Source organism: Chelonoidis abingdonii, chromosome 1, assembly GCF_003597395.2.
Source record: "Chelonoidis abingdonii isolate Lonesome George chromosome 1, CheloAbing_2.0, whole genome shotgun sequence".
Taxonomy (NCBI): domain Eukaryota; kingdom Metazoa; phylum Chordata; order Testudines; family Testudinidae; genus Chelonoidis; species Chelonoidis abingdonii.
In genome coordinates, this window is record NC_133769.1 from 38,458,436 (window position 1) to 38,479,780 (window position 21,345).

Here is a 21,345-nt window from a genome sequence, read left to right on the forward strand (position 1 = left end):
GCACGGAGGACAAATGGGTACAAACTGGATATTAGAAGTTTAAGACTTGAAATCACGAGTTTCTAACATTAGGGGTGAGCTCTGGAAGGCCTCCGAGAATAGTAGTGGGGGCAAAAGACTTATCTGGGCTTTAAGACTAAGCTTGTAAGTATATGGAGGATGTATGAATGGTAGTTTAATTTTGTGGCAATTGATTTCTGGATATCGGAATAAGTTTCTGCTCGATTCGTCTGTGAGGGAATGTTGGATGGGATGGGAACTAGTTACCTGCGAGAATTCTTTCTTGGGTGCTGGGCTGTGATCTTGCCCACATGCTCAGGGTGTAGCTGATCCGCATATTGTGGGGTCGGTAAGGAATTTTCCTCCAGGGCGGAATTGGCAGAGAGCCGCTGGAGGTTTTTTCGCCTTCCTTGCAGCGTGGAGGTCATGGTTCGCTTGCTGGTGTCTTGGCCGTCTTGAGGTCTTCAATCTCAATTTGACGATTTCAATAACTCAGTCATGGTCAAGCTAACAGGCGTATAATTACCGGATCACTTTTATTCCTTTCTTAAAATAGGAACTATGTTAGCAATTCTCAGTCATACGGCACAACCCCCGAGTTTACCGATTGTTTAAAAATTCTCGCTAACGGGCTCGCAATTTCACGCGCCAGTTCCTTTAATATCCTCGGGTGGAGATTGTCCGGTCCCTCCGATTTTGTCCCATTAAGCTGTTCAAGTTTGGCCTCTACCTCAGATGCGGTAATATCCACCTCCATATCCGCATTCCCCTTTGTCATCCCTCCATCGTCCCTAAACTCCTCACTAGTCTTATTAAAGACCGAGGCAAAGTACTTATTTAGATATTGGGCCATGCCTAGGTTATCCTTAATCTCCGCTCCATCCTCAGAATATGGGGTGTAACATCCCACCCTCCACTCATCAAATTTCAGATGCATGCTCCCAAAACATTGGGATGCTAGAGGTTTTCAATGAAATGGTTAAAGAATTTTTTTAAAGATAAGAACCATTTATGCTTAATATCCAGAAAATTAAGCCTAAAACGGACACATAGCATGAAAAACTTCAATTGGAGCAGGCAAATTCTGACAAAGATATAAGCAACTAAAAATAGAGTCTTACAACAAAAAGTGTTAGGCAACCTTAACTATAGGCATTGCTGCAAGCTCTGCCTGCATTAAACATGGGGTGTGTGAATTCTAATAAGATGTCATTACCATCTCTGGTCTAATAAGAATGACCTACAAGGTGACAAAATAAAAAACAGAACAAAAATTAAGTTCATTATTGTGTTCCTTAGCATTTCAAGAGATTGATGGACTACTGATAGGGTTATTTACTCTTTTTCCCCCACCCCTTCTTTCAGGGGCCATAATTGTGCCACAGAAGTCCCACAGTAGGGCTGTTTCACAGACTGGGTTGGCAGCAGTGGAAAGGCTCACAAGCTCCTGGTCCAAGAAAAGAAACAGGGAAGACCTATTCCTGGTCATGCCAGATGACATGAGGTGTACATACCCTATGTTGGCCAAGAAACCAATGGGTTTATGAACATACTGCTAGCCAGTGCTGATTGGCAGCCTCACAGTGATTGTGAAGATAAAAGGACTGGGAAGAAGAGGCATAGAATGGCTGCCGGAGGAGCAAGCAGGCTGGAGAAGAGAACTCCTGCTCAGAAGCTGTACAGAGACAGCACCCTGACAAGGGAGGACCAGCCCAAAAGGCTGAAAAGCCTACAGAAACCAGAGGAAATAGGAAAGAGCTCAGGGCACAGCTGCAGTTACTGAGCCCTGATTCTGCCTGTCTAGCTTAAGGACTCTGAAATGGAACCCAGTGGAGTGGGAGGACCTGGGTTCCCTAAGAAGCCCCTGAGAAACTTAAGTACTGAGGGGATTCATGGTTTTAAATGGTAGAAGAGAGAACAGCAAAATAAAGGCAATGGATTTCAAGAAGGTAGACTTTAGCAAACTCAGTGAGTGGGTAGGTAAGATCCCATGGGAAGCAACTCTAAGGGGAAAAATAACTGAAGCCAGTTGGCAGTTTTTCAAAGATACATTATTAAGGGCCCAAGAGCAAACCATCCCATTGCATAGGAAAGATAGGAAGTAGGGCAAGAAGCCACCCTGATTTAATCAGGAGATCTTCAATGATCTGAAATTCAAGAGTCTCACAAAAAGTGGAAACTGTATCAAATTACAAAGGATGAATATAAACAAATAACACAGGTAGGCAGGAACAAAATTAGAAAGGCCCAGGAACAAAATGAGATCAATTAGCTAAAGACATAAAGAGTAACAAGAAAACATTCTACAAATACATTAGAAGCAAGAGGAAGACCAAGGACAGGGTAGGTCCATTACTCAATGCGGGAGGGTGTGGAAGGAAATAACTGAAAATGTGGAAATGGCAGAAGTGCTTAATGACTTCTTTGTTTCAGTTTTCACCAAGAAGGGTAGCGGTGATTAGACATCTAACATAGTGAATGCCAGTGAAAATGAGGTAGGATCAGAAGAGGCTAAAATAGGGAAAGATCCTAAGTAATTTTTAACTTATATCTACACTACAAAATTGGGTCAATTTTATAGAAGTTGATTTTTTAGAATTTGATTTTATACAGTCTATTGCATATGTCCACACTAAGCGCGTTAAGCTGGCGGAGTGCATCCTCACTACCACGTCTAGCATCGACTTACAGAGCGGTGCAATGTGGGTAGCTATCCCACAGTTCCTGCAGTCTCTGCTGCCCATTGCAATTCTGGGTTAAGCTCTCAATGCCTGATGGGGCAAAAACTTTGTTGCGGGTGGTTTTAGGTACCTGTCGTCAGGCCCCCCTCCCTCCTTCCGTCCATGAAAGCAATGGCAGACAATTGTTTCGCACCTTTTTTCTGGGGTCCCGTCAGCTGGACCCGTTCAGCCTGCTGCCTGCCTGGATGATTGGAACCCTGGGCAGGCAGTGGGCTGAGTGGGGCCAATGGACAGAGCCCCAGACTGGCAGTGGGCTGAGCGGCTCAGCCCGCTGCTGGTCTGGGGCTCCATCCACCAGCTCCTGCCAGCCAGGGTCCCACTCGGCCCTTCTCAGTTGGCAGACCTCTGTGAGGTCGATCAGGGTGCCTGGACAGACATGGCTATCCTCCTCTTAGAGCACTGAATGGGAGTGACTCCAGGTCATTCTCTTCTTTAAGTTTAGTCTCATGGAGATTCAATCCTGCCTGGAATATCATGCAAGCTGGAGGCTTTTGCCTCAGGCTGCTCTTCCAGCTGGCATTACTGCACAGTTGCACCTACCCCAGTCTGCCCCTTGCTCCCATGGCTCATGAAGCCTGGACAGTAGCAAGGAGCAGTTCAACTTGTGGAATGACAAATCCAGAACAAAGGATTGCACTCAATGGGCCACGTTAAGATTATTTCAAGTATCAGAGGAGTAGCCGTGTTAGTCTGGATTTGTAAAAGCAGCAAGGAATCCTGTGGCACCTTATCGATTAACAGACGTTTTGGAGCATGAGCTTTCGTGGGTGAATATCCACTTCATCAGATGCGTGTAGTGGAAATTTCCACGGGCAGGTATATATAAGCAAGCAAGCTAGAGATAATGAGGTTAGTTCAATCAGGGAGGATGAGGTCCTGTTCTAGCAGTTGGGGTGTGAAAACCAAGTGTAGCCTTTCTGCCCCTCTGAGTTGGCAGCAACAAGGGCCGGGTTCAGTATCCAGGGGTTCCGTTTCATTAACACAACCTAAGTTGCTCGAACCCCCACCCAGTGACCTAGGACACTATTACATACACAACCCCCGCTGGCGCCCTCTAGGAGGCATAACTTCCCCTCTCGCAAGCACAGAGTCTGAGTGTAGCAAAATCCTTAATAAGAAAGAAATAACTGTTTCATCCCATGGAGAAACACCCAAACAGATTATAACACAAACCATAAACAAAAAACCCACTCCAAGTCGTTTGGCAGTCCTTCCCCTTAGGCTCTTAAGTCCAATCAACCCAAAGTCTTTCTGGTCAATGCCCCCATGAATCCAGAGTTAATTGCAGAGTTTCATACCCCCCCAGCCTGGTGGAAATGGGGGGGAGAGTCCATACAGGTGTTTAGGGGCACCTTACGTGGGCCTAGGGCCAACTGCTCCGCCTTTCTATGGAGCTCTGCTGCAGTCCTTCACCACACCAGCTCCACCAAATCCAGCTGTGGCCACTTCCTCCAGCTGTCCCTTGCAAACTGTTTCACTCCGCTCACTTTCCATTGCTGCTGCCCAACACGCTGCAAAACTTGCTCTGCTCTGGCCAGCTTGCTTAACAATATCTTCAGGCTCCCCCACTATTAACACAGCACTCAGTGATTTCAGCTCTTAGTAGGGGAGTTCCTGGTGCTGTTACACCATTGTCCAACATGAATTCACAGACTCAGCAGTCTCTAGAATGGACTCTTATAGACTCAAAATTAAGCCTATTCCTAACAGTGGAGAAGAGGAGAATAGTGCAACTGGGTGTTCCAGCCCTCAAAAGGGCCCATACCATCAGATACACACCACCAATCCCCAACCTCTCTTCAATTCACTCCGGTTTTGGAACACGATGTCCCTTGTCTAGCAAGTGTCATTTAATTTATTATTGAGACATCTCTGTCATAAAGCAGTCTGGTAGTTCCTCATTCACATAATCAGGTTGGCAACACATTATTTATCCTGCCCCAATAACAAGCAGAATTGGGGATCCCAGAGCTGTCAAAATTAACATCCCAGCTGCCCTGCCTGGGTGTGCCCATGCAAATATCTGAGATTCAACACTTGGTGCTTTCTTCCCCACTTCCCATAATTCACCCCAGATGTCAGGGTAGAGGCTCATCAGCTACTCTGCTTACACAAGGGAGGAAGAAACTGCGTTTCTGGTAGTTGGCAAAGTCCAATTCACCAGTCTCTGTTTAACTGAGCTGATGGTAGTCAAATTTGCAGATTTGAACTGAAGCTTAGCAGTTTCTCTTTTGAAGTCTGGTCCTTGAAGTTTGGCTGCCAGGATGGGCACCTTAAAAGGTTGCTGTAGTGTGGCAGGGAGGTTGAGTGTCTCCAAGTTTGTGTATATTGCTTCCTATATATCTGATTTTGTGTGCATTATCCTTTTCCGTAGAGACTGTCCAGTTTGGCCAATGTACATAGCAGAGGGGCAATTGCTGGCTATGAGCTGTATATTACATTGGTGGATGTGCAAGTGAATACATTGGTATTTTTCAGAGTCCTAGAATAGCATTTAGCCATGAGAACTCTAAAATCTTAACTGGTTCCCTATAAAAAGTTCTGATTTAAGGGATGTGCCACAGTATGTATTTGTACCAATAGGTTACCATACGGTCTATATTTTCCCGGGCAGCCGATTTAAGCACAAAAAGCCTGACATCTCAGGGAAAATAGGGATGTAGTTATCCTACCTAGTTCTTTTTAAACAGTGGGCCTGAACTAGAAATGCTTCGTTCCTTGTGGTCTCTGCCACTCCCTTGGATGGTGCTAGGGACCAGATGTCCCGGAATTTAGGATAAAAATTTTTTTATAGGACGTCTCATTTTGCTTTCTTATATATTTCTATTACCCACATCCCCGTCCCCGATTTTTCACACTTGCTGTCTGGTCCCTCCAAGGTGTGCACATGTGTGGATCCCAGCTGCTCCCTGCCCCCCTCTGAAGCCGGTGTGCAGGTTACTTGCCCTGAGACCTGCAGGGCACCAGTGGGACATTGGGGCTGGGCTGCAGGACGGGCGGGGGCAAGACTTAGCTGGAGGCAGGGGTGCGACAGGGCGGCTGTGGCAGAGTAGACCAGGGGGGTGATGGGAGGCTGGCACGAGTGTGAAGACGGGGCTGGAGAGAGGGCTGGGACCAGCCAGCGGCAGGACCAGCCAGGCCCAGCCAAGCAGCCAGACCCACCCATGTGTAGCAGCAGGAGGCCCCAGAGCCGAGGTCAAGGAGCAGCAGCAGCACACAGGCCAGGAGGCAGCCCACATGGCTCCTGCGGTGCAGCGCCCCCCTGCGTCCAGGAGGAGGAATTACCTGCTTCCCGGCGGGAGTCCATCAAAGCTTCCCTCACAGGGAAGCCAGTTAATAAGTAATTCTAAAACTGCTTCTAAATTCAACAATCCGTTCCTGTGAACCGGCTCCAGCTCACCTCTGATTTAGTCCCTATAAAAGGCTTCATGAAAATTTCCCCGCGCTCCTAACAAAAACGTTAATTTATCTAGCAGCTGAAAGGGTAAGGAATCCAGGACTATAATTTAGAGAGAGCTTTCATATTATTTAACTCATAATTGATATAATTCAAAATAAAATTTCACAGCGTGGTCTGTTCTAAAACTAAAAATGCAGGAGGGGAGTGAGAAAAAGGAAGAGTAACCTGTTTCCACCTGGTTTTGAACCATGGACACTGTGTGTCTTAGGTGAACATGATTACCACTACACAAGGGGCTTTCACATGTTAGGCAAATGTGATAACCCCTACACTACAGAGTTTCTCTTATTTTGCCACAGATTTTGACGAATACACAGGAATGTTTTCTCTAGCTACAGAAGCTACCTAATGAATGTCTATAATCTATGGCCTTCCCGCTCACAAACCGGTCATGCCCCCACCCAAGGCTGACACAGTGAAGAGTGCATGTGACACAGTGACCTGGCTCGGGCAGGATCGCTAGCGAAGCATGATACTTTTGCCATTAAGCAAACACAGCAATTCTTTCCTGGCCTCTGCCACTGAATGCCTCCATGCATTATGCTGTGCCCTATCAGTGTGGGAGGACTGCATGAGCTCGGAAAACATGTCACTGCGAGTGTGGTTTTTTCGCCTTCAAATCTGCGATAACCTCAGGAACGGAGACAATAGGAGGAGCGTAGAAGCATTCTGGGGGGACTGCATGGTCACCTGTGCTGCTGAGTTTGCCATGCTGGCCAAACAGGAAATGAAATTCAAAAGTTCCCAGGGCTTTTCCTGTGTACCTGGTGTGTGGTGCTGCCCGTGGGAGCCAGCTGAGGTCACTCAATCAGGGTGAACTGCAAACAAAACAGGGGTAGACAAAACCCAAACACTGGTAGTTATTCCAATACTTAGATTTACCAACCAGCACAAAACAGCTTCTATAGTACCTCACTGGTTACTTAGAAATCCAAACAACGCAGTTCCTTTAAAGTGCCCAGCCTCAGGCCTCCGTCCAGACACACCTGTCAGATATGATGATGATTCCTGAAAATCTTACTTCATCATATAAAAGAAAAGGTTCTTCCAATCCCAAAGGATCAGCCACATACCCAGTCCAATTATAACTTAGATCTTACCCCAAAATACACGCTATAGCCAATTTTTATTAACTAAGCTAAAATTTTTTAAAAAGAAAAGAGAGAGAGTTGGTTAAAAGATCAATATTACATACAGACTTGAATTCAATTCTGAGGTTCAGATGCATAGCAGAGATGAGCTTGTAGTTGCCAAAAGTCCTTTTAGAAATAGTCCATAGGTTATAGTCCAATTCCATATTCAGAGTGACTCCAGTCAAGTGACTGGGATCTCAATCCTTATGGCTTAAGGTTTCCCCTCTGAAACCCAAAGCAGATCTGAGATGAAGAAGATCATGTCCCAGGGTTCTTATACATTTCCAGCAGCCTTTTGCTGAGAAAACAATAGGCTTAACTCCTTCTCCTAAACATCCTGGCCAATTAGTACAGGTAATTTATCCATCAAACAGTTAAATACGGGTTACCACAACCTTCAAAGAGACACATTTAGACAATAATACTATTTTACTCAAGTATCATCGTAAATGTTAATATTCCCTTTTTTTTGATCTTTGAATCAAATATAGCACATATACAAGACTTGTTTGCTTACATCACAAGACCTGAGCAAACACCTCCCCTTCTACCTCTTAACAATGCAGACTTGCATTTCAAAGCTCTATTCATTTACATATCTTGCTAACCAGTTCTTAAGGTTCACCCATGGGTCAGGTCAGTTGGTGAGGTGAGTTAATTAACTCTTTTTGGCCCTGTCACCTTTCAATGAGATATTATATTATACTCATGGCATCACACCTGGCTAGTGCATCTGAGTTCAAAGTGCTGTCCAAAGCAGTCGCAATGGAGCACTCTGGGATAGCTCTTGAAGGCCAATACCGTTGAATTGCGTCCACATTACCCCAAACTTGACCCGGCTATGTTGATTTCAGCACTAATCCCCTTGTCAGGGAAAAGTACAGGAATCGATTTTAAGAGCCCTTTTAGTTGACAAAACTGGCTTCATCATGTGGAAGGGTGCAGGGTTAAATCGATCTAATGCTGCTAAATTTGACCTAAACTCGTAGTGTAGACCAGGACTTAGACAAGTTAGATGTCTTCAAGTCACTAGGGACAGATGAAATGCATTGTATAATACTCAAGGAGTTGACTGAGGAGATATCTGAGCCATTAGCAATTATCTTTGAAAAGTTATGGAAGATGGGAGAGATTCCAGAAGACTGCCACTATATTGCCTTTTTCCAATCTATAAAAAAGGAAATAAGGACAACCGGGGAATTACAGACTAGTCAGTTTAACTTCTGTACCCAGAAAGATAATGGAGCAAATAATAAAGCAATCAATTTGCAAACATCTAGAATAAGGTGATCAGTTACAGTAAGCATGGATTTTTCAAGAACAAATAGTGTTAAACCAACCTGATAGCATTTGTTGACAGCGTAACAAGCTTTGTGGATGGGGGGAGTGGTAGCTGTGGTATATTTTGACTTTAGTAAAGCTTTTGATATTTTTTCACATGACCTTCTCATAAACAAAGGCGGGAAATACAACGTGGATAGACCTACTATAAGGTGCATAACTGGTTGGAAAACCATTCCCAGAGATTAGTTATCAATCTTTCACAGTCATGCTGGAAGGACATAATGAGTGGGGTCTCACAGGGGTCAATTCTGGGCTGGTTCTGTTCAATATCTTCATCAATGATTTAGATAATGGCACAGAGAGTACACTTTTATACAGTTTGGGGATGATACCAAGATGGGAGGGGTTGCATGTGCTTTGGAGGACAGGATTACAATTCAAAATGATCTGGACAAACTGGAGAAATGGTCTGAAGTAAATAGGATGAAATTCAATAAGTACCATATATACTTGATCATAAGCTGGCTTGTTATAAGATGGTCCCCAGTCCCTCGAAAATGGATAAGTAAAAATGGAAAATTTCTATAACCCATTCATAAGACAACTCTATAATTCAGGGGTCAGCAAACTTTGGCTCCCGGGCCTTCAGAATAAGCCTCTGGTGGGCCAAGATGGTTTGTTTACTCGAGCGTCAGCAGGCACAAAGATAAACCTAAGTAAAATAAAGTGTCCCGGCATGCCAGCTGCTTACCCTGCTGGGTGGGGACAGCAACTGGTGGGGAAATTTCTTTGGGGGAGAAGCTGGGAGTCAGGAGAGTAACTCCTGTTTCCACCCCTCACATGACCCCACCCCTAGCGTGGGACCCCTCACATGACCCCACCCATCCCTTCCCATCTTATCTGGGGAGGGTCAGGGGAGGATGTCTCTGTCCTGGCTGGAGCTGCTCCAGCAGGCTGAGCAGTGCGGCTGCAGCCTGCTTTGGCGGGCCAGACTGGTCGGCGTGGCTGCAGCATGTTTCAGCGCGCTGTGCCAGGTGGCACAGCCACAGTATTCTCTAGGGGGTAGTGCCAAGCGGCATGGCTGCAGCCTGCCAGCCCCGGAGCTGCAGCTGCTTTGGAGGCTGGGGGAAGAGTAGCAAGGTAAGAAGCAGAGAGACTCTGGCCCCGACTCTTCCCTTCTGGCTGTGTTGCCTCTTCTTGTGCCCTCTTTTGGGGGGAGGGGCTGTGTCCCACCTCTCTGTTTCTATATCCATTCATAAGCCGACCCCTTTCTCTGGTGCTTTGCTTTTTTACTAAAAAAAAAAATTTGGCTTATGAACAAGTATAAATGGTACTCTAAATGACAAAGGCAAAATACTCCACTTAGGAAGGAACAAACAGTGGCACACATACAAAATGGGAAATGACTGTGGAAAGGGAGCTGGGGATCATAGTGGACCACAAGCTAAATGAGTCAACTGCAAACCGAGCAGCTCCACATTCGCCCTTCCCTGCAGCCGCTGTTGCAAAACTCTTTCCCATGTCTAATAAGCCTCTTCCCAAATCTGGACCTTAGCGTCCAAAATCTGGGTGCTTAGCATGAACCTCCAAGCTTAATTACCAGCTTGGATCTTATCTCCCTGCCACCATCCAAAATTTCCAAGGTTTTGGCCCCCTCTGGTCTCCCCCAAAACCTTCCCTGGAGAGACCCCAAGACTCAGAGACTCTGAGTCTCACAACAAAGGAAAGTAACCCACTTTCCTTTCCCCCTCTCTCTCCCCCCAGACTTTCCTCTCTGGGTAAACCTGATAGTACGGATGCAATCTCTTTACATCACAATACCAAGAAGCAATGGTCTCCTTTTATTCCACAAAAAAGACAAACCCCAAACACAAGGAACAGAGATGATCCTATCTCTTCCCCCTCCCACCAACTCCCTGGTGCTGCAGAGCTTACCCTCCGTAGATCTAACACAAAGAGAATTCCCTTCCTGACTTTGAAAAATCCAGTTTCCTGATTGGTCCTCTGGTCAAGTGTTTGGTTCCCTTTGTTAACCCTTTACAGGTAAAAGAAACATTAACCCTTAGCTATCTATTTATGACACCATGTGTTCCCTAGACACTGCCAACACACTCCTATCAACTCCTTGGCTCCAGTGGCAAGGTGGTCTGGTGGCGGAATTGGAATATGTGCTCCATCTATCATCCCTCTGCAGTTAGGGAAGCCCATTTGTGCAAAGCTATCCACAGTGTCACGCATGTTGCCCAGAGTCACAGTCTTTTGGAGCAGGATGTGATTAATGGCCCTGCACACTTCCGTCAACCCAAGTCTAATGGTTGACTTTCCCACTCCAAACTCATTAGTGAGCAATCGGTAGCAGTCTGCAGTAGCTAGCTTTCACAGTGCGATTGCCACACTCTTCTCCAACGGCAAGGGAGCTCTTATTTTCGTGTCCTTGTACCCAAGGCTTGGGCAAGCTCATCACACAGTCCCATGAATGTGGCTTTCCTCATCGGAAAGTTCTGCAGCCACTGCTCATCATCCCAGACGTGCATCATGATGTGATCCCGCCACTCAGTGCTTGTTTCCCGAGCCCAAAAGCAGCGTTCCACTGTACTCACCACCTCCGTGAATGCCACAAGCAATCTTACGTTGTAGCTACTATGCGTGGTGAGATCAATATTGAACTGTTCTTGCCTTTGTAGTTTCAGGAATAACTCCACTGCCACTCATGATGTGTTAGTGAGAGCGAGCAGCATATTGTTCAACAGTGTGGGATCCATTCCTGCAGACCAAAGAGGCAGAGCAGAGCATGCACAGTACACAAACCATTGAAAGATGGTGCCGAATGTGGACAGAAGCACAGGGTTGGCTGGAATGTGAAGCAATGCATCACTGGATATTGGGACAGGACTCCTCTGCCTTCCCACAACTCTTTGCGGCAAAAGAGGAAGAGATGGTCTGTGAGCTAGCTGCCCAGAGTGCACCACTTTGAATACTGCTGCAAGTGCTGCAAGTGTGAACATGCTATTGCACAGGTAGCTGATAGTGTGAAAACACAACAGCAGTTTCCCTTCAGCACTCTCTCAGAGGCGCTGTAACTGGCGGCACTGTAACTCTGCAAGCGTAGACATACTTCTAGTTCTGCCATGAGTGCAGGGGACTAGACTAGATGACCTGTTGAGGTCCCTTCCTATAATTCTGTGATTCCAAACCCCTGGGCACCAGGACCAGCTGACCCCACCAAGAATAAGGAGGAAATCCACACACCCTAGTGGAACTCAGCCAAAAGGAGCTGACTGACCTCCCCCCCGAGTGAACTCTGGTGCAATACTCTGCCAGACCAGAGGTGGCACTGTTGCATCAACACATCAGCCCACACATGAGAAGGGACCAGGAATGTATTCAAGGTGAAAAATATGAGACACGGGACAAATTCAGGCAGGATGACATAGAAATTATGCAGGACATTTTCTTGAATGAGAGAATGCAAAAGGTGGACGGACAGTTTCAAACGGAAATAAGTAATGAATACCTAAGGACAAAATGACTGCTGTATTGACACAACAGGCCTCTGTACCTATACCTGTCCATCCTATGGAATAACACAAATAAAATGTGGACAGTACTACCTATTGGACTGTCCTTGCACTCCAGCTGCCTCATAGCCATTCCTAAGGTATTCCACTGCTTTTCATGATTATGATAAGAAGATTTGGCATCCAAATCACAGCTATATTATGAACCCTTAAGATCCTGGCCATATTTTGAAAAATATAATTTTTCTGATTTTCAGAAGTGCTTAGCGCCCAGCATCTCATGATTTTGCTAGACACTCAAAATCATGGATTCATAGCTTATTACAACAATCTGTAACCCACTAACACTCTTCCTGGTACTATGACTATGGGGGTGTTAGTAGGGCACTTCACCTTGAATGGTCCCTTTGATTATGTGCTAACTAGTTATGCTAAACTGTTTGGCCTCCTATTTATCTGTGACACTCTGAGCAAGTCTAAAATTTTTACTAAGATGATGTTTAAAAAAAGTGAATGGTACAGAGTTTAAGTGTAGACGTTTCTGATTATCAGGGAATAACGTACAAATTATCAAGGGGTGCAAAGTTTGGTTTAAGATTGGATGGTGTAAGAAATACATATCTGCAATATCCCAAATTGAGGGTAAAAGGTTAATGGGTCAAAGTACAGACATTTAGATACAAGTGTATGTGGATCATATAATGGTTATGTTCAGGTGTGGAGTATATTGAGTGGATACGATGATGAGGATGGATTAAAATAAATAATATGATATATACCTATTTCATAGAACTTGAAGGGACCCTGAAAGGTCATTGAGTCCAGCCCCCTTCCTTCACTAGCAGGACCAAGTACTGATTTTGCCCCAGATCCCTCTGTGGCCCCCCCAAGGATTGGGCTCACAACCCTGGTTTAGCAGGCCAATGCTCAAACCACTGAGCTGTCCCTCCCCCTTGTTTAGGGAAAGTCAACGTTCAGTGCATTTATGGTTCTAGTTCATATGGTCCAACAGACAAAGTCTCTTGGTCCCTTTCTCGTAGTCGATGCATGATGTCTCTCCAGCTCATGCCTCCTGGTACTGTTGGTGATGTGTTCATTGTAGATGTCCCTGGACCATTGGATGGTGTCTGAGACCATGAGGCGCTACATGAGCTGTGCGTAGCGTTGACCAATCCCGCAGGTCCACATCAGATGCTTGTTGCAGGGGTCCCAGGTACCCAGGGCTCCAACGATCAGGGCATCCATCTGCACCTCGTAGCCTTTCACTCTCAGGCAGTAGCGTAGCTGAGATGGGGGCAGCAGGGGGAGCAGCCCCTTCCCTGAGCACTCACTCGGCGCTTCCCAGGACGTCTGGGTCTTTGGCGGCACTCACTTTGGGCTCCACTGTGTGCATCTTGTGGTGGCAGCTCCTGCTCCCCCAGTCCTCACTTTGTGGTGGCCGGGTGACACTCCTCCCTGTACCCGCTTGGGGGTGCTTGCTACCTTGCAGCTCCAGCATGGGTTTCCTACAGGCAGTTCTGGGTCTTCGGCGCCAATTTGGCGGTGGGTAATTCGGCACGGTGGGTTCTTCGGCAAGACTTGGGGTTTTCTTTTCTTTTCCTTTGCTGCTTCGCAGCGGGTGTCTCCTTTTTTTCTGTGTTCACTCCCCCGGCTCTTTGAACCTGGCTATGCCACTGCTCTCAGGGTTTTGGCCAGGGTAGTGTACTTTTCCAGCTTATGAGCTTGGGCTTCGCAAACAGCCAGGGTCCTGTTTTTAAGGAGATGTCAATGAAGATGATCTTTTTCTGGGCCTCATTGGTGACGACGATGTCAGGTCGCAGCTTGCTGTCAGGACCAGGGATGGCGCAGTTCATGGTGACCTCCGCCAGGCGAGGTGTGATGCCTTTCACCAGGCACTTCCGGATGGCGTTGTGATGCAGCTGCCGGGCTCTGGAGTGAGGCTTGCAGCTGCACAGGATGTGGGGCAGGGTCTCGTTGGAGTAGCTGCACTTCCTGCAATAATAAAGAGTCCGGTGGCACCTTATAGACTAACAGATGTATTGGAGCATGAGCTTTCGTGGGTGAATACCCACTTCGCTAGACGCATGTAATAGAAATTTCCAGAGGCAGGTATAAATATGCAGGCCAGAATCAGTCTGGAGATAACGAGATTAGTTCAATCAGGGAGGATGAGGCCCTCTTCTAGCAGTTGAGGTGTGAAACACCAAGGGAGGAGAAACTGCTTTTGTAGTTGACTACAATCGTATTTGCTCCAACCCCTCAGACAGAGACCAACACCTACAAGATCTTCACCAGTCTTCACCAAGCATTCTCAAAACTATGATACCCACAGGAGGAAATAAGGAAAGACAACAGAGCCAGATGTGTACCCAGAAGCCTCCTGCTGCAAGACGAACCCAAGAAAGAAATCAACAGAACTGTTTGCTCAATGACACGTGCAGTGATCTCAGTGCATCTTTCCAGGTGGCCATGCCTGCTCCACACACCAGACGATCCCCCACTTGGAGCAATGCCGAGCTGCTGGACCTCATCAGCATTTGAGAGAGGAGGCTGTCCAGTCTCACCTGTGCTCCAGGGGTAGGAATTATGATTCCTATGGAGAGATTTCATGATGCATGACAGAAAGGGGATATAACTAGGACACATTGCAGTGCCGGTTTAAAGTGTAGGAGGTTCGGAATGCCTACCACAAGGCGCGGGAGGTAAACTGCTGCTCGAGTGCCGCACCCACAAGCTGCCGGTTCTACAAAGACCCGGACGTGATACTCAGCAGCGATCTCACCTTCACTGCGAAAGCCAATGTGAATACTTTCGTGGCTTGCATGCCAGTCAAAAGCAGACAGAGCCAGGAGGAGGAAATCTTGGATGAGGATGGGGAGAGGGACCCAGAGGCAGAGGATGACTCGGTGGTCAGAGATGCATGCAGCCAGGAGCTCTTTTCTACCCCAGAAGAGGCTAGCCAGTCACAGCTGTCTGATGTTGGCAAAGTGCAAACAGAAGAGGAGGCAAGTGGGGTAAGTGGATCTGATTTTGGGAATCACTGAAGCAAGTTGTTAGGGGGAGGAGGGTTGCAGAAAACAGTCTTGTCTCCCACCGCATGTCTAGATTGAGCGGCGGAACAGGGTGTTGATTGACTCCCTCACTTCACAGGAATCTCCTTCAGAGATTTCCAGAAAACTCTCGTGGAGATACTGGGCAATCCGCAGGTTCTTCAGCAGAGCTGCTCTGTTTCTTGCCCCATTAACGGAACTTTCCCGTGTCATTGTGCCATTGCAGGGGGGTGAACACCATTGCTGCACACAGGCAAACCACATAGGAGCCAGAGTGGAACCCGCAGACTTGGAGAAGACCCTCCCTTTATTCTCTGCTGACCCTTTGCAGTGAGATATCTTCCATACTGATCAAATCCTGTGGAAAGTGTGGGGACGGTGCTGGCTCTCCTCAAAAGCCGTGTGCCCAGTGTACAGCAGGGTCCAGGAAGAATGATTTACCCTGCCCCTGTGGCTACTCCACCATTTTGGGGGTTTTGCGGCTCCTGTGTGCTTACCTGGGGTCAGCCAGTTAGTGACAGGTGTGTGAGTACTGGCTGTGTTTTAAATCATTGAATCAGTGTTCTCTGTGTTGCAAACAATACTACTGTAAAATGTTGCAATGAAACTTCACAGAGATGACCTTGGGAGCCCAGCCTCCCTCTTTGTTATTGGTAGCTGAATGGCTGCACAGAATTAGAAAGCAGCCAAGAAGAACTAAGGAGGATGTTGTGATGCACTCCACCACTGAGAAACAGGAATTGAAGGAGTGGTGGGACATAGAGAAAAGGGACTGAAAGGAGAACGCAACACTCCAGAATGAAGCTACAGAGTGGCTCTTAAATGTTATGGGGCGCCAACTGACATGCTCCAGGCGATATTAGCTCTTCAAAGTGCGCAGCTCCACGTCTGCTCTCTGCTGCAGCAGCTGTTGCAAAACTCTTTCCCATGCTCTCCCCAGACACTGCCAACACACTCTTATCAATCTCCTGGCTCCACTCTATACCTGTTACATTTCACTCCTCCCCTCTAGGAGTCCAGAACTGCAGACTCTCACTACCCACTGCACTCAACACCCATCCCTCTGCAGTTTGATGCTGCTGAAGCACAGTACCCACTGCATTGTACTCCAAAGGAGAAGGTTGGGTATGATCCCTGGACATACACAAATCTTTAGGCGTCTCACGACCCTTCCTCCTCCAGGGACCTTTCCTTCCTCTATGCCCCTCTCTGCTGATGGGCTTTTTAAGTTTGACTGTCTCCTCCAGTTGTTGTTGTTGTTTTTAAATAAAAGAATTGTGTTGGTTTGAAAGCAATCTTTGTTTTATTAATTGAAAGCAAAACCAGCCATACAAAACAACATACAATTATGTTAAATCCACACATTGCACCATCTGCACCAATCACCTCCCAGCATTACAAGTACTGCAGTCCTGAGAATAGCAACAAATATTAGTGGCTTTCAGCTTCAAATTGCTGCCTCAAGGCATCCCTGATGCTTATGGCCCCGTGCTGCGCCCCTCTAATAGCCCTGGTCTCTGGTTGTTTAAACTCAACCTCCAGGCGCTGAGCCTCTGTGGTCTAGCCCTGAGTGAAGCTTTTGCCCTTCCCCTCACAAATATTATGGCGCGTACAGCACGTGGCTATAAGCATAGGAATATTGTCATTGGCCAGGTCCAGCTTCCCATAGACGGAGCGCCAGCGGGCTTTTAAATGGCCAAAAGCATAATCAACAATCATTCTGCACTTGCTCAGCCTGTTGTTGAACCGCTCCTTGCTGCTGTCAAATTGCCCTGTGTATGGCTTCATAAGACATGGCATTAAGGGGCAGGTGGGGTCTCCCAGGATCACAATGGGCATTTCAACTTCCCCTACAGTGATCTTCTGATCCAGGAAGAAAGGGCCTGCTTGCAGCTTCCTGAACAGGGCAGTGTTCCGAAAGACGCGTTTGTCGTGCACCTTTCCGGACCAGCGTTAATGTCCATGAAACTCCCCCGACAATCCATTAGCACCCAGAGAACCACTGAGAAATACACATTGTGATTAATGTACCCAGTGGCTAGGTGGTCTGGTGGCAGAATTGCAATATGCGTGCCATCTATCACCCCTCCTCAGGTAGGGAAGCCCATTTGTGCAAAGCCATCCACAATGTCCTGCACGTTTCCCAGAGTCACAGTCTTTTGGAGCGATGTGATTAATGGCCCTGCAGACTTCTGTCAACACAAGTCCAACAGTCGACTTTCCCACTCTGAACTGGTTAGCAACTGATCGGTAGCAGCCTGGAGTAGCCAGCTTCCACAATGCAATTGTCATGTGGTTCTCCAATGACAGGGCAGCTCTCATTCTTGTAAAAAGAACAGGAGTACTTGTGGCACCTTAGAGACTAACAAATTTATTTGAGCATAAGCTTTCGTGAGCTTTTGTGAGCTACAGCCCACAGAATGGAACATACAGTAAGAAGATATATATACATACAGAGAACAAGAAAGCTTATGCTCAAATAAATTTGTTAGTCTCTAAGATGCCGCAAGTACTCCTGTTCTTTTTGCAGATAGACTAACACAGCTGCTACTCTGAAACCTCTCATTCTTGTGTCCTTGCCCCGCAGGGCCAGAGCAAGCTCATCACACAGTCAGTCCCATGAATGTGGCTTTCCTCATCCGAAAGTTCTTCAGCCACTGCTCGTCATCCCAGACCTGCATTATGATGTGATCCCACCACTCAGTGCTTATCTCCCAAGCCCAAAAGCGGAGTTCTACTCTGGTCAGCACCTCTATGAATGCAACAAGCAATCTTATGTCATAGCTACTAAGATCTTATGTCATAGCAAGATCAATGTCGCTCTCCTCTTGCCTTTGTAGTTTAAGGAATAACTCCACTACTAATCGTGACATGGTGGTCAAAGCAAGCAGAATACTGATCAACAGTTCGGGATCCATTCCTGCAGCCTGAAGAGGCAGGGAGTGCAATACACAAACCATAAGATGGCACCAAATGCGTACAGAAGCACAGGGATTGCTGAGATGTGAAGCAGTGTATCACATGGCATTGGGAAATGACCCAAGATGCCTCACAACCCCCTCCACCTTCCCACAACTCTTAGTGACAGAAGAGAAACAGGTGCTCTCTAGGATAACTGCCCATAGTGCACCACTTCAAATACTGCTGCAAGTGCCTCAAGTGTGAACATGCTATTGTGCAGGCAACTGACAGTATGAACACACAACAGCAGTTTCCCTTCAGTGCTCTCTGAGTGGCGCTGTAACTCCTGGTGCTGTAACTAAGATTGAGAAGACTTTTCTGACTGAAGGATGAGTTTTCTAAGTGCTCTGAGATCTGCATGCTTAGTTGTATTGTCTTGAAATTTGCTAATAGGATTACTGATTTAAATTTGGGCTCATTTGAGCAAGAGGTTCCTGATATAAAACCTCCCAGAGAAAACAGCTTTTCTTAAAGTTCACAGTTTCTACAAACTTTTTTGTGCACACCTGGCTTCTGAAGATGTAATGTCTTAGTGGAATGGAAAGTGGCAGGTGACCTGGAATTGGTGGGGGTTGGAGGGTGTTATATGCTGCAAGAGATAGTTGCCGAGGGTGTGAGTAGAGCAAAGACAGGAGATACGCACACACCAGTCTTCTCTCACATTCTTAAAGTAACAGTTACCACCATGTAATAAAACTGGCAAGTGTTTTGGGACATAAACCATGTTTTAAGATTTCTCTCACTGGCTGCATTAGCAACTACACACTAAACATTTCAAACCACAGCCATTATCTCCATTCCATTATAACAAAGCATCGGGTGTGAGGGAAGCATGCAATTTGCTTGTAGATGCTCATAGTTCTATAGCTAGCCCATAACTGTGTTTGCACAGCCTCTTCTCCCCACAGGCCTAAGAGAGCCAATACCTCCTGTGTACTCCTGTACAGAAGCATGTCTAGTATGTGGAGCTGACATGGTCAGTTGCACACAACAAGGGAACGCTGCTAGATGAGCTGCCAAGATGTACGATCAGGAAAAGGAATTGCAAAAACACATGGAGGGCTTTAAGCAGGGGTTGGCTTTCAGCTCTGTGACCCTGGGCAGTGGAGTTTACAGTTGTGACCAGAGCGGTCACTGTCACGGAGTGGGAGAGATGCTGTGGAGAACTGTCAGGATCAACATAGGTCATGTTGCGCCTATAGTTGTATTGTGTCAATCTCAGCAGGTTGACCATAGTTCCATACTGTTTGGGAAAGTGATTTTTCTGAGTTGCCATAATGGGGTGGTTACATCAACCAGAGACAAATTTGAGTGAAGATATATGCACAAAAAGTCAGCTTGAATTAACCAGGCTTTCCACTTCTTGAAATAAATCTGTTTATTGAGATTTAGCACTAGGGTTGAGGCAGAAACTTTTGTCATCTACACAGACACAGTATTATTTTTTAAATTATTTAACAATAGCACCATATTGGACGTGAGATTTTCTGCTACCCATGGTGATCTGTGAGCCCAAAGTTAATAAAAGGGGGAAGTCTATAGCTGCCTCCTCAAAGACTGAGATCATGAGATCAATATAAAAGCCTACCAAATTGTCACAGATTGGCCTGTCAGGACAGCAATTCCTCTTTAGAGCCCTTTGGAAGTGGACCAATTGCATTAAAATAGGTGACCTATCAAAACATGTTTACTACCCTGACATGAGAGGTGTACCTCAAAACTGAACTGAGGGGAGCAATGACTGGTCCATGATTAGACATCAAAACTTACTGAAGCCCTCTCCAGGGCAGCTGCCAGATGTATTTTGGATTAGATGCCAAACATACAGTGAAGACCTAGTCAGAATGGGAGATAGATGTATTGCAAAAATGTATAAGAAAGTATTCTTAGTCCCAGCTGAAGATGTGTGTTCTGGAGATCCCCAAATGCCTGGTGAACGGAGCAAATGTATCACGTTAAGACTACAAGTCTGAACAAAGAACTCTCCCAAATTAGAGCTAGATTTATTAGGTATTTTACTCTCAAAAGATGGTGAGAATAATTCTTATGCCATTATTTGGCACACTGGGGATTAGATCCCAAAACCCACGATTAGATCATATTCAATGTAAGTGAAAAGTGTTCTGTGACCAGTCCCGTAAATGAATAGTGAAACATAACTATGTTGGATAATATACATATTTGAGGATGAATATATATGGTGATGCTCTGCTTGGAATGGGAGAGAGCGCGACTTGGGATCTGACCACGAACACAGGGCTTTGGCTAGATTAAGTGATGAACACACCGGCGATTAGACCCTAAGCTATACATGGAGCTCTTCAGAGCGGGTGCCGTACTAGGGACCGGCTTTAAAGCTCTCGTGATAAAACACCTGTGAGCGCTCCCTATGCCAGGTGCCGTTTGGGGATGAGACCCCGCGCCCAGTTCCCCATCTCGGACCCTGCCCCGGCCGGATGTCGCCCTTTAGTAACCTCCACGCTTGCATGAAGCGGGGGGGGAATCCTCCCCTTGCAGCGCAGTCAATGGGAGCCACACCCAGACTAGCCCCGGCAGGCACCCACCACAGCCCAGGAAACCCCGTAGACCAGGGCCGCCCTGTGGTAAGCGCCAGTCGCTGCCAACCAGGGACCTCTCCTCACTCACCGCCCTCCTCTACTAAGGACGAGGGCGCGGCTACGCGCAGAGCCCAAACATTCCATGCGCGCTCACTCTACAGCCGGACATAGAGACGCATCAGACGTCCATTTTGCATCGCTTTGCCTGTACGCCGGCACGTCACGCGCCGTACGTGGTGCCGTTCCGTGCCGCTGCGTGTTCCGGCCCCGCCCCCGCCCATGGCGCCTGCGCGGTGTGCGCTGTGGCGGCCGAGCCGGGAGAGCTGATCAGCGTCGCGGCGGCGGCAGCTGGAGACAAAGCGCCCGACTAATGAATGGGACGGTCCTCCCTGCCCTTCCCTTTAACTCCTTCGGGTCCGGCCGAGCGGCGGTCACTGGTGGCCTCCCGCTTCCGCGGCAGCTGACCGGCAAGGTGAGTGGTCGCACTGTGGCGCCGGGCGGGGGCTGGAGCGGGGCGATCAGGTTCTCCCGCTCCCCGGGCTCTTGCTGGCTCTGCCTCAGCGGCGGCAGTTCCCGAGTGCCCGAGCCGCTGGCTCCCTGGGCTCCCCGTATTCTAGCCGGGAGCGCCCACAGGGCAGCG

The 21,345-nt window shown here is 47.2% G+C and overlaps 1 protein-coding gene across 1 annotated transcript in view; it reads left to right on the top strand.

Annotated features, from left to right (window-relative positions):
• Window positions 1-20,976: 20,976 nt before the first annotated feature.
• The window catches only part of ZBED4 (zinc finger BED-type containing 4), a 30,277-nt gene continuing 29,908 nt past the window's right edge, over window positions 20,977-21,345 (top strand). The window contains exon 1 of the mRNA XM_032776487.2: window positions 20,977-21,177. The gene's annotated coding sequence lies outside the window, so the exon portion shown is untranslated. The remainder of the gene's footprint in view (window positions 21,178-21,345) is intronic.